The 15,810-nt window shown below is 37.0% G+C and overlaps 1 protein-coding gene across 8 annotated transcripts in view; it reads left to right on the top strand.

Moving 5' to 3' along the window:
* Nucleotides 1-15,810, top strand: part of UPF2 (UPF2 regulator of nonsense mediated mRNA decay) — a 127,178-nt gene that overhangs the window by 48,283 nt on the left and 63,085 nt on the right. The window lies entirely within an intron of this gene.

The raw sequence follows: 15,810 nt of genomic DNA, 5'->3' as shown, positions 1-15,810 counted from the left end.
ATTAGCATATTTTCTATAACTTGTTTCTCATTGATTTTTCTTCTTTTTGTCATTAGCTCTAAGTGGAAATATTTCTTCTGATGCTTTCCTGTTATTTTAAGAGAAAATATAACCTATTTTAAGAGAAATGATCATCCTGTTATTTTAAGAGAAAATATAACGTATTTTAAGAGAAATGATCATCTTTGCTAGAAGCAGGAGAAAAAAAATAATAAATGGTATATAAGTTTATTGGAGAGTTTTATTTTGTGTAAAGATCACACTAATTGAATGTGTCCAGTTCTTGCTGTTGTATTTAAATGAAAATATTCAAGTTATTTTATAATTATGATAGTTTAGAATTGGAAGTCACATTAGCATGTGTTGCTGAGAATTCAAGTAGTATATTCAGTTGTGTGCATTATGTGTTTAGAGAATTCTATTGCTCTAAATTACACTAAATTAAATGCCTTACTTCATCTGCAAATTTCAGGACCACTTAAGACTTTTCACCTTAGGAACCCGGAGAAGATTTATTTGTTTGTTCAACAATAAGTAATTAAAGAATTTTGTTAACTATTATGATTACTATATGTAACATAGCCAAGATAGATACAAAAGATAAGAATTCTAAGGGATTTTACTAAAGGTTTCTTAAGCAAGATTTTAATTTGGTTCATTCATTAATAGGGCCCATTACCTTTTAATGGTAAGATTTCTCAGTAAAACCAAATCACTGCTTTTCTTTTTTCTTTCGTATTGGTTTTTATCTCTTCTCAGCATCATTAATATGAGCATTAGGTTTTTTATTTTAGTGGGGAAAGGGAAATGGAATGTGCTAATATCATGAGTAGATAACAGTTATCTAGTTGAGAAAGTAAAAAAGGTGAATGTTTTTATTACATAAAATTATATATTATATTTCATCAAATGCAAGATGCTATTAGTTATGAAGTGTACCATTATTTTATGTGCAACCAAGAGAGAAAAATACTGCCATTTTGAAGGCTTTGATTAAGAAGCATATTTCACTTTCTTACACATAAAAGTAGGTTTATAGTTATGAGTACACGAAACACCTAGTTTATTCTTGTGTTATTATTTATTATTGTATTATTTTCCATATGAACAACTGTAAACCTTTTGCCCCACCCAGTATTTGTAAATGGGAAAAAGTGCGTTTTGAATTGAGGAAATATTTTTTTCCTCATTATCTTGGGCCAAATTTTTTAAATAATGCTTTTTTTTTACCTTCATATTTTTCTGTTCAACTGTTTTTTTAAAAAATATATATTTTATTGATTTTTTTACAGAGAGGAAGGGAGAGGGATAGAGAGTTGGAAACATCCATGAGAGAGAAACATCGATCAGCTGCCTTCTGCACACCCCCTACTGGGGATGTGCCCACAACCAAGGTACATGCCCTTGACCGGAATCAAACCTGGGACTCTTCAGTCCACAGGCCGACACTCTAGCCACTCAGCCAAACTAGTCAGGGCTCAACTGTTTTATTTGAACGCAGAAACATGTATAACAGTCGCCTGGAATTATTTAACAGAATAAACCAAAGTTAGCAAAAATAAAAGGCTTTGTTAACAAAAGAAATCATGCAATAATATTTAAGTAGTTTACTTACAAAAGAGCATCTTGCTTCTTTGTATCCCCATTTCATTCTACTCCACCATTGCCTGCTTCCGTCTCCAAAAGAAAAAGTTCTCAAAAACTATGTACTACTGTTTGGTTCTTACGGCAGTTATTTCTTTATAGCTGAATTTATCCGCTTTTGGCTTAGCAGATTTCTGCAAATTAGAAGTAAGTGGAATCTGCTAGAAAACAGAGACTTGAAAGTAGTAGGAAGTGACAATTTATAGTTTGAGAGGAGAAAAAATAAAGATACAAGTACTTAAAATGGATGTATAACATTCTGGAGCCATGAGTAAGAAACCATATAGTCTTACATATCTGAAATGTATACATATAATAATTTAGATTTTTGGTGTGTTGTTTTAAATCCTCACCCGAGAACTTTTTATTTATTGATTGATTTTAGAGAGAGAGGAAGGAGAGAGAAAAACATCGATGTGAGAGAGAAACATTGATCAGTTGCCTCCCGTATGTGCCCCAACCAGGAATCGAACCCATAACCTTTTCGTGTACTGGACGATGCTCCAACAGAGCAACCCAGCCAGGGCTAATTTAGGTTTCTTATACATCAGCCTAAGTGATCAGGAAAGATTGTGTTCTAAAATTTTTAAATATTTTTAAAATTGGTTTTTAGAGAGGAAGGGAGAGGGGTAGAGAAGTAGAAACATCGATGAGACAGGAACATCATCTATCGATCTGCTGTCTCCTGCACGTCCCACTCTGAGGTTCGAGCCTGCAATCTTTGGCATGAGCCCTAACCTGGACTCAAACCTGTGACCTCCTGGTTCCTGGGTTGACACTCAGCCACTGAGCCACACCAGCAGGGTTGTGTTCTAAAATTTTTTCACTCATTGACTAATTCAATAAGACAGTGATTTTCAACTTGTGTGTTGCAAGAATTTTTACAACAAAACATGCAATACTTGACTAGTCAGGGACACTGACCTCTTTTCCCTTAGATTGTCAAATAACAAAATGACAACAGCCAACACAACAATAGCTGTCTGGTGAGAATGAATCAAAATTATACCTTTTTTTTTTTTACCAGATTGGCAAAAAATATATGTTTTGGTATGCTGCAAAATTTTAGTAATTAGTGTATGTGCACCATGAGATGAAAAAGGTTGAAAAATCGCTGCATTAAGGGTTTGCTGTATACTGTGATTAGTGCTTTAGATACAGTGGTGAACAAGAGAGGTTTGACTCTTGTATTCATGCAGACTATAGTTTGGATAGAAAGATAAAGAAGCCTAAGTGTAATTACCAAGAAGAATCACAGTGTGCTTTCAAGTATATGGCAAGTGGAACTGATTGATTTATTCTTGGGTGAGAGAAAGCTGCCTGGAACAAGGGCAGTTATTTTTTTTAATATTTTTAGAATGTATTTTTACTGATTTCAGAGAGGGAGAGAGAGACATAGAAACATCAGTGATGAGAGAGAATCATTGATAGGCTGCCTCCTGCATGCCCTGCCTTGGGGATTGAGTCCACAACTTGGGCATGTGCCCTGACCGGAATCAAATTGTGATCTCCTGGTTCATAGGTTGATGCTCAACCATTGAGCCATGCCTGCTGGGCCTTAACAAGGGCATTTAATCTGAGTTCTGAGAAAGGAATTATCTAGACTAGGGGCGGGTGAAGAAAGGGAATGTTGAAAGAGCATTTCTGATAGAGGCAACAGTATGTGTAAGAGCCAGAGACTTGGTATCAAATTACTGCAAAACTTCTTTCTTGGTTTCTCTGGACATTGACATCTAGAATAAGCTGCAGGAAATAGGCCCTGTTTATTTATTTTATTTTATTTTTTGCCCTGTTTACTTCTTTATCTCCAGCATTTAGCACATTGCCTGACAGCTAGAAGATGATATTTAATGCCCCATTTCAGCTTCTTCCGTCTTAATTCTAGCCACTCTTGCTCTTGCAAAATCCTGATCTGTAATGATTTCTTGACTACCCTTTGCTCTCTCTACTTCCACGAATCTGTTTTCTATTCTATTTGTGGGATATCCTTTTTTATTATTCTGAAAATCTCTGGCTCAGCCTTTAAGTCTTATTTAGCATCAGAGCTAAATATAGGCAGTCCTTGGGTTACGTCGACATATATCGTTTCGTGGTTACGTTGCCACCTCCCATTTACAGTATTTATTAAAAAAAAAAAAGTTCTGTCATTTTGATGTATGTACATATGTGCTTTATGTTTTTATTATTTATTTACCACAAATAAAGGTCAGGAATTGTTATCTTTCCTTTAAATTTTTTTTACTGTTTCACTTCATTTCTGCTGTGTATGTGCTCCATGTAAGTGACGTAGGTGCTTATGTAGGTGGGTTCCGACTTACAGCAAAAATTGCCTTACGTAGTAGGAATGGATCTCCGACGTAACCCGAGGACCTACAGTAATACTCATCTTCGCTGAATAATTGTCTTTATATCTTTTATGTAGATATAGGTGCTCTTTTATAGCACTTTCAACCTGTCTTCATATGAAGAAATACCACAATGTTGGTTTGTGCCTATCTCCCTACCAAACTGTAAAAACTATAAGCTCTTTAAAAGAGAAAACTAGACCTTTTCATTTTGTACATCTCCAACACCAAGTGTAGTGTTTGGTACCAAGTTAAGTGTTTGAAAATATTTGATGAGTTTATGTTAGTCATATGCAAATTAAAAAATTAATTTGGAAAAATAAGTAATACACCCACAGGGCTCAAAACCCAGAAGTATAAAATATTACATGCTGAAAAGTGTGCTTTCTGTCCTTGTCTCCCCATCTACCCAATTTCTACTCCTCCCAATAGGAAACCACTATCTTGATTCTTTTGTATCCTTCCAAAGTTTCTTTTGCGTCTAGGACAAGAAAATGCAATTATAGATTTTTATATTTCCTGATTTCTACACAGGGGCAACTTATTGTACCTATTAGTCTGAACTCAATACATAATTTCCCTTGTTCTTTTAAAGATACATTGTTTCTTTTTATGTATGTACTATATTTAACTATTTTGGACATTCCAATTTTTACCATTACAATGTTGTCTTTGTACTTACCCTTTTTTTTTCTCTTCTTGATTTTATGTTAGCTAGTAGCTTATTCATTTTAGATTTTTGTTAACCAAAAGAAAGAAAGAAAAACAGTTTCTGGGTTTATTGTTTATGTATTTACTGTTTTACTATTTTCTTACTTATTATTTTTGGCTTTGCCTTGATTAATTTCTTCTTTTTTAGCTTCTTTCATTTATTTTATTCCTTTTTTGATATTTAATATGTTGTCCTCTGAGCATGGTTTTAGCTGTATCTCTTAGTTTTGACATGGGGTGATTTCTGTGTTTATGTTTTCTAGAAATTCTCCAATTTTAGTTGCTTTATTTTAAAATTTTTATTAACCTATTTATTTTGGTTACCTAATGAGATGTTTGAGAGAGAATTGAAATTTCCAGATAGTGGGACTTTTTGTTTTGTTTTCTGACTTGGTTAATAATTTACATACTTTTTACACTTCAATTAGAGAATACTAATTCTCTAATTAGTACTATTCTTTAATTATTTTTACTCAATTTGAAATTTTTTGAAATTTCTTTGTGGCCTATTAAAGTGTCAATTGTTATCAATACTCTCTGAGCACATTTTTAAAAGGTTACATTCTTTGTTTCATGTTGTAGAGTTAAATGGATTGATCAGGCAGGTTTACATTATTAAATAGCTATTTTATTAAGGTCTTGTGTTTTCTTGCCTTTTTTTTTTTTTTGTCCATTTGCTGGGGTTATGGGCCGAGAGAGATGAATAGAAGACGAATACAATTGATATGTGTTGTTTCTTCTGGTAACTGCTATGTGAAGTAAAACATATCTCACACTTTTTTTATTATAAAGTGTTATTTGTCTTATTTAATTCTTTTTTGGGCCTGAACACTAATTTACCTGGTATTCAGGTTATGGATTTCTGCCTTTTTTTTTTTTTTTTTCATTCTGGTATGCTTTTTCCCTTTTCAGTCTTTTAGAATCACTTTATTTTAGTTGAGTTTCTTGTATATTATTGAATTGAATTTTACTTTGAGATCCATTCTGAAAATGTTTCTTATAAGTTAGACTATTTATTACATTTTTTTACTAAGACAGATAAGAATTGAGTTCTGTTATATTATTTGTCTTTTCAATTTAATTTTTTAAAGTCTGTGATCTGTTTGTATTGTCTTACTTATTATCTTACATGTAGGTTTATATGTTTTCTGATTTTAGGATGATTTTTCTATATTTGAGTAATTACTTTCATGATTATAGGTTTGTTTAGTAAAGGTTTATACAGTCTTACTGTTTGCCACCATGAGTATGATGATAAAGTAGCCTATGTTCCCTCCCCTTTTTTCTCTCTTCTCATCCATCTGATTTTAATTAATAATGTTATCTTCCTTAATATATTTTTTACTCTTTTTTAAATATGTTTTTTATTGATTAAGATATTACATGTGTCCTTATCCCCACATTATCCTCTACCCCCCTCCCCCCGCCCCCCCGCTCATGCCCTCACCCCCCCCCGTTGTCCGTGTCCATTGGTTAGGCCTATATGCTTGCATATAAGTCCTTTGGTTGATCGTTCCCCCTTACCCCCACCCTCCCCTACCTTCCCTCCAAGGCCCGACAGTTCAATCATTGCCTCTCCGTCTCTGGATCAGTCCTTGTTCATCAGTTTATGTTGTTCATTATATTCCACAAATGAGTGAGATCATGTGGTATTTATCCGCTCTCCAGTTCCATCCATGCTGTGGCAAATGGTAAGAGTTCCTTTTTCTTCTTCTTCTTCTTAAAGAATACCTTTCAGCATTTCATGTAATGCTGGTTTGGTGGTGATGAACTCCTTTAGTTTTTTCTTATCTGGAAGCTCTTTATCTGACCTTCTATTCTGAATGATAGCTTTGCTGGATAAAGTAATCTTGGTTGTAGGTTCTTGGCATTCATCACTTTGAATATTTCTTGCCAGTCTCTTCTGGCTTGCATGGTTTCTGTTGAGAAATCAGCTGACAGTTGTATGGGTACTCCCTTGTAGGTAACTGATTGTTTTTCTCTTGCTGCTTTTAAGATTCTCTGTTTGTCTTTTGCTCTTGGCATTGTAATTATGATGTGCCTTGGTGTGGTCCTCTTTGGGTTCCTTTTGTTTGGGGTTCTCTGCACTTCCTGGACTTGTAAGTCTATTTCTTTGACCAGGTAGGGGAAGTTTTCTGTCATTATTTCTTGAAATAGGTTTTCAATATCTTGCCCTCTCTCTTCTTCTCGTACCCCTATAATTCTGATGTTGGTACGCTTGAAGTTGTCCCAGAGGCTCCTTACACTATCTTCATATTTTTGGAATCTTTTTTCTTTTTTCTTTTTCGGTTGGTTATTTTTTGTTTCTTCGTATTTCAAATCTTTGGCTTGATTCTTGGGATCCTCTTGTCTGCTGTTGGATCTCTGTATAATATTCTTTATTTCAGTCAGTGTATGCTTAATTTCTAATTGGTCTTTTTTCATATCCTCCAGGGTCTCACTAAATTTATTGGCGGTTTCCATAAAATTCTTGAAAAACCTTATAAACGTGGTCTTGAACTCTATATCTAGTAGTGTGCTTTCCTCCATTTCTGTCATATGTGACCTGTTTCTTTTTTTTTCTTTTCATGTTTTCCTTTGAGTAACTTTAATTATGTGCTATTATTATCTTTCTGACAGAGCTTTTATTTATTTTATTTTATTTTTTTTATTTATTGCTTAAAGTATTACAAAGGGTATTACATATGTGTCCATTTTATCCCCCCGCCCTAGACAGTCCCCTAGCCTCCCCTACCTCCCAGTGTCTTATGTCCATTGGTTATGCTTATATGCATGCATACAAGTCCTTTAGTTGATCTCTTACCCCCCTACCTCCTGCCCCCCAACCCTCCCCGGCCTTCCTGCTGCAGTTTGACAATCTGTTTGAGGCAGCTCTGCCTCTGTATCTATTATTGTTCAAAAGTTTATAATGGTCTCTATTATCCATGAATGAGTGAGATCATGTGGTATTTTTTCTTCATTGACTGGCTTATTTCACTTAGCATAATGCTCTCCAGTTCCATCCATGATGTTGCAAATGGTAAGAGTTCCTTCCTTTTTAGAGCAGCATAGTATTCCATCGTGTAGATGTACCACAGTTTTCTAATCCATTCATCTACTGATGGGCACTTAGGCTGTTCCCAGATCTTAGCTATGGTGAATTGTGCTGCTATGAACATAGGGGTGCATATATCCTTTCTGATTGGTGTTTCTGGTTTCTTGGGATATATTCCTAGAAGTGGGATCACAGGGTCAAATGGGAGTGCCATTTTCAGTTTTTTGAGGAAACTCCATACTGTCTTCCATAGTGGCTGCACCAGTCTGCATTCCCACCAGCAGTACACAAGTGTTCCTTTTTCTCCACATCCTCTCCAGCACTTGTCATTTGTTGATTTGTTGATGATAGCCAGTCTGACAGGTGTGAGATGGTACCTCATTGTTGTTTTGATTTGCATTTCTTGGATGATTAGTGACTTTGAGCATGTTTTCATATGTCTCTTGGCTTTCTGAATGTCCTCTTTTGAAAGGTGTCTATTTAGGTCCTTTGCCCATTTTTTGATTGGATTGTTTATCTTCCTTTTGTTAAGTTGTATGAGTTCCCTATGAATGTTGGAGATTAGGCCCTTATCAGATATGACATTGGCAAATATGTTTTCCCACACAGTGGGTTTTCTCGTTGTTTTGTTGATGGTTTCTTTTGCTGTGCAGAAGCTTTTTATTTTGATGTAGTCCCATTTGTTCATTTTCTCTTTAGTTTCAAGTGCCCTAGGAGCTGTATCAGTGAAGAAATTGCTTCGGCATATGTCTGAGATTTTGTTGCCTTTGGATTCTTCTAGAATTTTTATGGTTTCCTGTCGTACATTTAAGTCCTTTATCCATTTTGAGTTTATTTTTGTGTATGGTGTAAGTTGGTGGTCTAGTTTCATTTTCTTGCATATATCTGTCCAATTTTCCCAACACCATTTATTGAAGAGACTATCTTGGCTCCATTGTATGTTCTTGCCTCCTTTGTCAAATATTAATTGAGCATATTGGTTCGGGCCGATTTCTGGGCTCTCTATTCTATTCCATTGATCTATATGCCTATTCTTGTGCCAGTACCAGGCAGTTTTGAGAGCAGTGGCTTTGTAATACAACTTGATATCTGGTATTGAGATCCCACCTACTTTGTTCTTTTTCAGGATTGCTGGAGCTATTCGGGGTCTTTTTTTATTCCAGATGAATTTTTGGAGAGTTCGTTCTAGATCTCTGAAGTGTGCCGTTGGTATTTTAATGGGAAGTGCGTTGAATTTATAGATTGCTTTGGGTAGTATGGACATTTTAATGATGTTGATTCTACCAATCCATGAACACGGTATGTTCTTCCATCTGTTTATGCCTTCCTCTATATCTTTCTTCAACGTCCTGTAGTTTTCTGAGTAGAGGTCTTTTACCTCTTTAGTTAAGTTTATTCCTAGGTAGCTTAATTTTTTTGGTGCGATGGTAAACGGGATTGTTTTTATAATCTCTCTTTCTGAAAGTTCACTATTGGTGTATAGAAATGCCTCGGATTTCTTGGGGTTAATTTTGTATCCTGCTACATTGCCAAATTCATGTATTAAGTCTAGTAGCTTTTTGATGGAGTCTCTAGGGTTTTGTATGTATAATATCATGTCGTCTGCAAATAAGGACAGTTTTACTTCCTCTTTTCCAATTTGGATGCCTTTTATTTCTTCTTCTTGCCGAATTGCAATGGCTAACACTTCCAGTACTATGTTGAACAGGAGTGGTGAGAGTGGGCATCCCTGTCTTGTTCCTGTTCTTAGGGGGCATGGTGTTAGTTTTTGTCCATTGAGTATGATGTTGGCTGTGGGCCTGTCATATATGGCTTTTATTATGTTGAGGTATGATCCTTCTACTCCCACCTTGCTGAGAGTTTTTATCAAAAATGGGTGTTGAATTTTGTCAAATGCTTTTTCTGCATCAATTGATATGACCATGTTGTTTTTTTCTTTCAATTTGTTTATGTGATGTATCACGTTTATTGATTTGCGGATATTGTACATCCTTGCATCTCTGGGATAAATCCTACTTGGTCATGGTGTATGATCTTTCTGATGTACTGCTGGATCCGATTTGCTAAGATTTTGTTGAGGATTTTGGCATATATGTTCATGATGGATATTGGCCTATAATTCTCTTTCATTGTGTTGTCTTTACCTGGTTTTGGTATTAGGGTGATGCTGGCTTCATAGAATGAGCTTGGAAGTGTTCCTTCCTCTTGAATTTTTTGTAGTAGTCTGAGGAGGATAGGTTTTAGTTCTTCCTTGAATGTTTGGTAAAACTCCCCTGTGAAGCCATCTGGTCCTGGGCTTTTGTTTGCTGGAAGCTTTTTGATGACTGCTTCAATTTCTTCCATAGTTATTGGCCTGTTGAGATTTTTAGATTCTTCCTGATTGAGTTTTGGAATGTTGTATTTTTCTAGGAATTTGTCCATTTCCTCCATGTTGTCTAGTTTGTTGGAGTAGAGCTGTCCATAGTATTTTTTAACAATCATTTGTATTTCTGTGGGGTCTGTTGTTATTTCGCCTCTATCGTTTCTGATTTTGTTTAATTGGGTCCTCTCTCTTTGCTTCTTGGTGAGTCTGGCTAGAGGTTTGTCAATTTTGTTTATCCTTTCAAAGAACCAGCTCTTGGTTTCATTGATTTTCTGTATTGTTTTTTTGGTCTCTATGTCATTTATTTCTGCTCTGATTTTTATTATCTCCTTCCTTCTGCTCACTCTGGGCTTTTCTTGTTGCTCTCTTTCTAATTCTTTGAGTTGTAGAGTTAGATGATTTACTACCATTTTTTCTTGTTTTTTGAGATAGGCCTGTAGAGCTATAAACTTCCCTCTCAGGACTGCTTTCATTGTGTCCCATAGGTTTTGGATTGTTGTGTTTTCATTGTCATTAGTTTCAGGATGTTTTGAATTTCTTCTTTGATTTCATTGGTAACCCAATCAATATTTAATAGCATGCTATTCAGCTTCCAGGTGTTTGAGTATTTTGGTTTGTTTTTATTGTAGTTTATTTCTAATATTATGCCATTGTGGTCTGTGAAGACGCTTTTTATGATTTCAATCTTCTTGAATTTGGGGATACTTTGCTTGTGACCCAATATATGGTCTATTTTTGAATATGTGTTATGAGCACTTGAGTAGAATGTATATTCCGTGGCATTGGGGTGAAATGTTCTGAAGGTGTCTATTAAGTCCATCTGATCTAGTGAGTCATTTAGGATTGCTGTATCTTTGCTGATTGTTTGTCTAGAGGACTTATCCAGTGCTGTCAGTGGTGTATTAAAGTCCCCTACTATGATTTAGTTGTTGTTGATCTCTCCTTTGATATCTTCCAGGAGTTTTTTTATGAATTTGGGTGCTCCTGCATTGGGTGCATATATGTTTACCAGGGTTATAGCTTCTTGTTGTATTGATCCCTTTAGTATTATGAAGTGGCCTTCCTTAGGCCTTGTTATGGCCTTCACTTTGAGGTCTATTTTGTCCGATATAAGTATTGCTACCCCAGCTTTCTTTTCCTTTCCATTTGCCTGAAAGATATTTTTCCATCCTTTCACTTTCAGTCTGTGTGAGTCCCTTCTAATGAGGTGGGTTTCTTGTAGACAGTAGATGTATGTGTCATGTATTTTTATCCATTCAGCCACTCGATGTCTTTTGTTTGGAGCATTTAGTCTGTTTACGTTTAAAGTTATTATTGAAAGGTACTTGTTTGTAGCCATTTCTGTTTTTGTGTGGCTGTTTTCTTTCTGAGCTTTTTATTTCCTATTTTTATACCAGTCCCTTTAGCATTCCTTGCATTGCTGGCTTGGTGGTGATAAACTCCCTTAGCCTTTTTTTGTCTGTGAAGCTTCTTATTTCCCCTTCAAGTTTGAATGATAGCCTTGCTGGATAGAGTATTCTTGGATTCAGTCCTTTGCTTTGCATCACTTTGTAAATTTCCGTCCATTCTTTTCTGGCCTGATGTGTTTCTGTTGAGAAATCATTTGACAATCTAATGGGAGATCCCTTGTATGTAACTTTCCGTCTCTCTCTTGCAGCCTGTAAGATTCTCTCTTTGTCCTGAACATTTGCCATGGTAATTATGATGTGTCTTGGTGTGGGTCTTTTCGGGTTCACCTTGTTTGGGACTCTCTGGGCTTGTGTGACTTTTTTCTTCCCCACCTCAGGGAAGTTTTCTGATATTATTTCTTCTAATAGGTTTTCTAATCCTTGTTCATCCTTCTGTTGTTCTGGTACCCCTATTATTCATATGTTGTTTCGTTTCATGTTTGTGACCTGTTTCTTTGTCTCTGCATTTTTTATGCTTCCCTGTGTCGGTAGAGTGGTTTTGTGTGCTAGGTGTCCTGTACAGCCCAGTGGCTCAGCCTCCCCAGTTACCTGAAGTGGACACTCTTGGTGTACCCCCTTGTGGGCTTTGTGCACAGTCTTGTTGTAGTTATGCCTTGATTGTTGTAGGATCACTGGGAGGAATTGACCTCCAGGCCAATTGGCAGTGAGAATCAGCTGTGTCTGCAGTGGGAGAACTTCTGTGCTGAAGACACCCTTCTGGGGCAAGACTTGCTTCAGTGGGGCTTTGGTGCTCACTGAGTCTGCCCCCTGAGTGTCTCCCTTATGGATCTGAGGAGTTGTAATCTGGATGGCCCCCCTCTGACCACTGGGTACACTGGCTCTTGGATCTAAGGAGGTGCTAATTTAGCCTCTACCTGAGGTTACCCAGCAGGAGCTAGGAAGAGAACTGCATATTCCCCTTCCTTTTTTGGAGTTTGGAGGTGCCCTGATGAGGCCCACCTGTGAAGCAATGCAAGCCGCTGTGGGGCCTTGGGCCTTCTCTTGGAAGTTCTGGGTCTCTCTGGCCCAGCTGCAGTTTGTTAGGTAATTTTCAGGTTGCAAAGGGCCAGGGCATTCATATGCAAAAGCCTCTGCCACAGCCTGGGTGGGGCGGGGTCTCAGGGAATCAAAGGGCGGAGCAAGCAGCTATGGCTGGTCCTCAGCCCTGCCCTAAGGGGCCGTGTGTCTCAGTGTCCCGGTAATTTAATTGCTGCAAGCACCTCTGAGGGAAAGCCACCCTCAAGTTCAGAGTTCTGCCTGCTGCCAGACAGTCCAGTTTCTCCCCGTATGAGTCCTGCGTCCCCAGAGACTTCCTGGAACTGGAGTTCCGAGCAGTCGGGAGCTTGTGACTCCCTCCCAATTCAAAAAGACAGCCGTATCCTCAGATGCCAGCCCCTTTCCGCGCGTGCGAGCCTCCGTACCTCTGCACTTTACTTCCGCAGCTCCTCTGGCTCTCAGTGTGTTTTTCTCTTTCCTTCTAGTTGTAGAATTTCCACTCAGCCAGCCTTCCTGTAGTTCTGGATGATGTCCGCTTTGTCTTTTTGTTGTATTTTTGAAGTTGTTGTGGGAGGCAGCAATTTCGGTGTTTACCTATGCCATCTTAGTTTCTCTCCTCTACTCTTTTTTTTTTGTTAACCCTTACCTGAGGATATGTTTTTCATTGATTTTTAGAGAGTGTGGAAAGGAGGGGCAGAGAAAGAGAGAGATAGAGAAATATCAATGTGAGAGAGACACATCGATTGGTTGCCTCCTGCAGGTGCCCTTGACCTGGGCTGGAGATCAAGCCTGCAACCAAGATACATGCCCTTGATTGGAATAGAACCTGAGGCCCTTCAGTCCACCGGCCAGTGCTCTAACCACTGGGAAAACAGCTAGGGCTATTTTTTTTTACTCTTAAATGTGCTTATACTCGTATTATTTGTGAGCTTTGAATGATACTGAACTTTACAGCATTACAAGTAGGCACGGCAGACTTACTAACTTCCCATCTCTTTCATTTTCCTTCTCTTTGTTTTATTTCTATGTTGATTACATATCCTAATAGGAACATAGCATTTACATTCCAATTTGTCACTCTACCTCATTTGTTTTTATCTCAATTTTAAGGTTTAAAACATTTTAGCTCTCTGCCAGTCCTCTTTCTCTGGCTTCTCCAGTTATCTGTTGTTGTGTTGAAGTTCATCTTCTAATAATTTTCTCAAGAAGAAATATCCCTTGAGTTTTTGTATGTTCAGAATGATATATCTGTGGACTTTTTGCTTGGTCAGAAAAGTCTTTAATTTTGAAGATCATCTTTTGTCCTTGATCCTCAGGTGTCTTTCTACCTTGCCTATAAAATTTGGCTTGAACCTGAGGATTATAACTTGCTCCCTTAAGGAGGCTGGAGTGGTAAGATAGTAAACTGCTACTACCAGTAGTATGTTTTCAAGATTCATTCATGTTGTATCCTTGATTAGAATTTCCTTCCTATTTAAGGCTGAATAATATTTCATTGTATAGTCATGCTATATTTTGTTTACCCATTCATTTATCAGTTATTGGACATTTGGGTTGTATCTATTTAGCTATTGTGAATAATGCTGCAGTGACTATTTGTGTACAAGTTTTTGTGTACATTTTATGTTTTCAATTCTCCTGGGTACATATACCTAGGAGTGGATTTCTGTGTCTTAGCAACTCAGTGTTTAACGTTTTTGTAACTGCCGAACTTTTCACAGTGGTTGCACCATTTTACATTACCAAAAGCTATGATTGAGGATTCCAATTTTTCACCACTGCTTGTTGTCTCTTTTAGCTTATAACAATCCTAGTATTTGTGAAGTGGCATCTCATTATGGTTTTGATTTGCATTTCACTAGTGGCTAATGATTTTGGGCATCTTTTCATGTGCTTAATGGTCATCTTAATTGGAGAAATGTCTTTAAATCCTTTGCCCCCCTTTTTAGTTATGTTGTCTTTTTTAGTTATGAGTTCTTTATATTTTGTACATGTCCCTTACCAGACATAATTTGCAAATATTTTCTCCCATTTTATGAGTTATCTGTTACTTTCTTGGTATCAATTACAAGTTTTAAAATTCGATTTAATCCACCTTTACAATTTTTAAAGGTTTTAACTTTCAATTGTGTTCTTACTTCATTAAAGAAATAGTGGTTAGCCATGGCTGGTGTGGTTCAGTTGGTTGGAGTGTCGTTCTGTGCAATGATGGGCTGTGAGTTCAATTTCTGGTCAGGGCACATACCTAGATTTCAGGTTTGATTCACACTTGGGGCATGTATGTGAGGCAATAGATCAATGTTTCTTTCTCACATCAGTGTCTGTCTATCTGTCTGTCTCTTTCTCTCTTTCCCTCCCTCCTTCCCTCTTGTCCCTCTCTCCCTTCCTCCCTCTGTAGAATTAAAAAAAAAAAAATAGTGGTTAAAATAATCTCAAAAGGCTGGCATTTTATTTCTTAGCCTATTAATTTGAAGGACTCCACAGAAGTGAAATCTAGAATTTCCCTTAATTGGATATTATTTTATAGTTAATTTATACATACACATAATTGAAATTTCACAGAAGTGTTTATATCATAAATGTATAAAGATTAGAACCACTCCTAGCACCTCAGAAACGCTCCCTCACCTAAATGAACTTCTGAGTAGAAAGTCAATCAGAATCAGAGAAAGTACCTAAGAATCTCTTAGTTCCTTGTTTTAAATATAGGTGAACCTGGTTATTGGTTTAGTTACTTTGAAGCCATATAGCTTTAACCAGATTTTAGCAGATGGATGTTCAGACTTTCTTTAGATTAATATAAACAGAATACTCTTCAGAGGTGGAATGCTTCCCTTGATTCTTTTTTTTAAAAAATATATTTTATTGATTTTTTACAGAGAGGAAGGGAGAGAGATAGAGAGTTAGAAACATCGATGAGAGAGAAACATCGATCAGCTGCCTCCTGCACATCTCCTACTGGGGATGTGCCCGCAACCCAGGTACATGCCCTTGACCGGAATCGAACCTGGGACCTTTCAGTCCGCAGGACAATGCTCTATCCACTGAGCCAAACTGGTTTCGGCCTCCCTTGATTCTTAAACAACTTTTCCTGATCCAGCTTTTTTGAGGAGAGTTTGCTGGAGTTTTTTGTTTGTTTGTTTGTTTTTAAGATAAAACACAAGTCAAATTTATTAGAGTGTCCACAGTCAGCAATGGTGATCTTCTTGCTGGTCTTGCCATTACTGGACCCAAGCGCTCCATGGCTGTCACAATATCCATGCCTTCTTT

The sequence above is a fragment of the Myotis myotis genome, unplaced genomic scaffold (assembly GCF_014108235.1).
Source record: "Myotis myotis isolate mMyoMyo1 unplaced genomic scaffold, mMyoMyo1.p scaffold_m19_p_1, whole genome shotgun sequence".
Classification (NCBI taxonomy): domain Eukaryota; kingdom Metazoa; phylum Chordata; class Mammalia; order Chiroptera; family Vespertilionidae; genus Myotis; species Myotis myotis.
The sequence above is the reverse complement of the archived record's forward strand: the minus strand, read 5'-3'. Positions and strand labels throughout refer to the sequence as shown.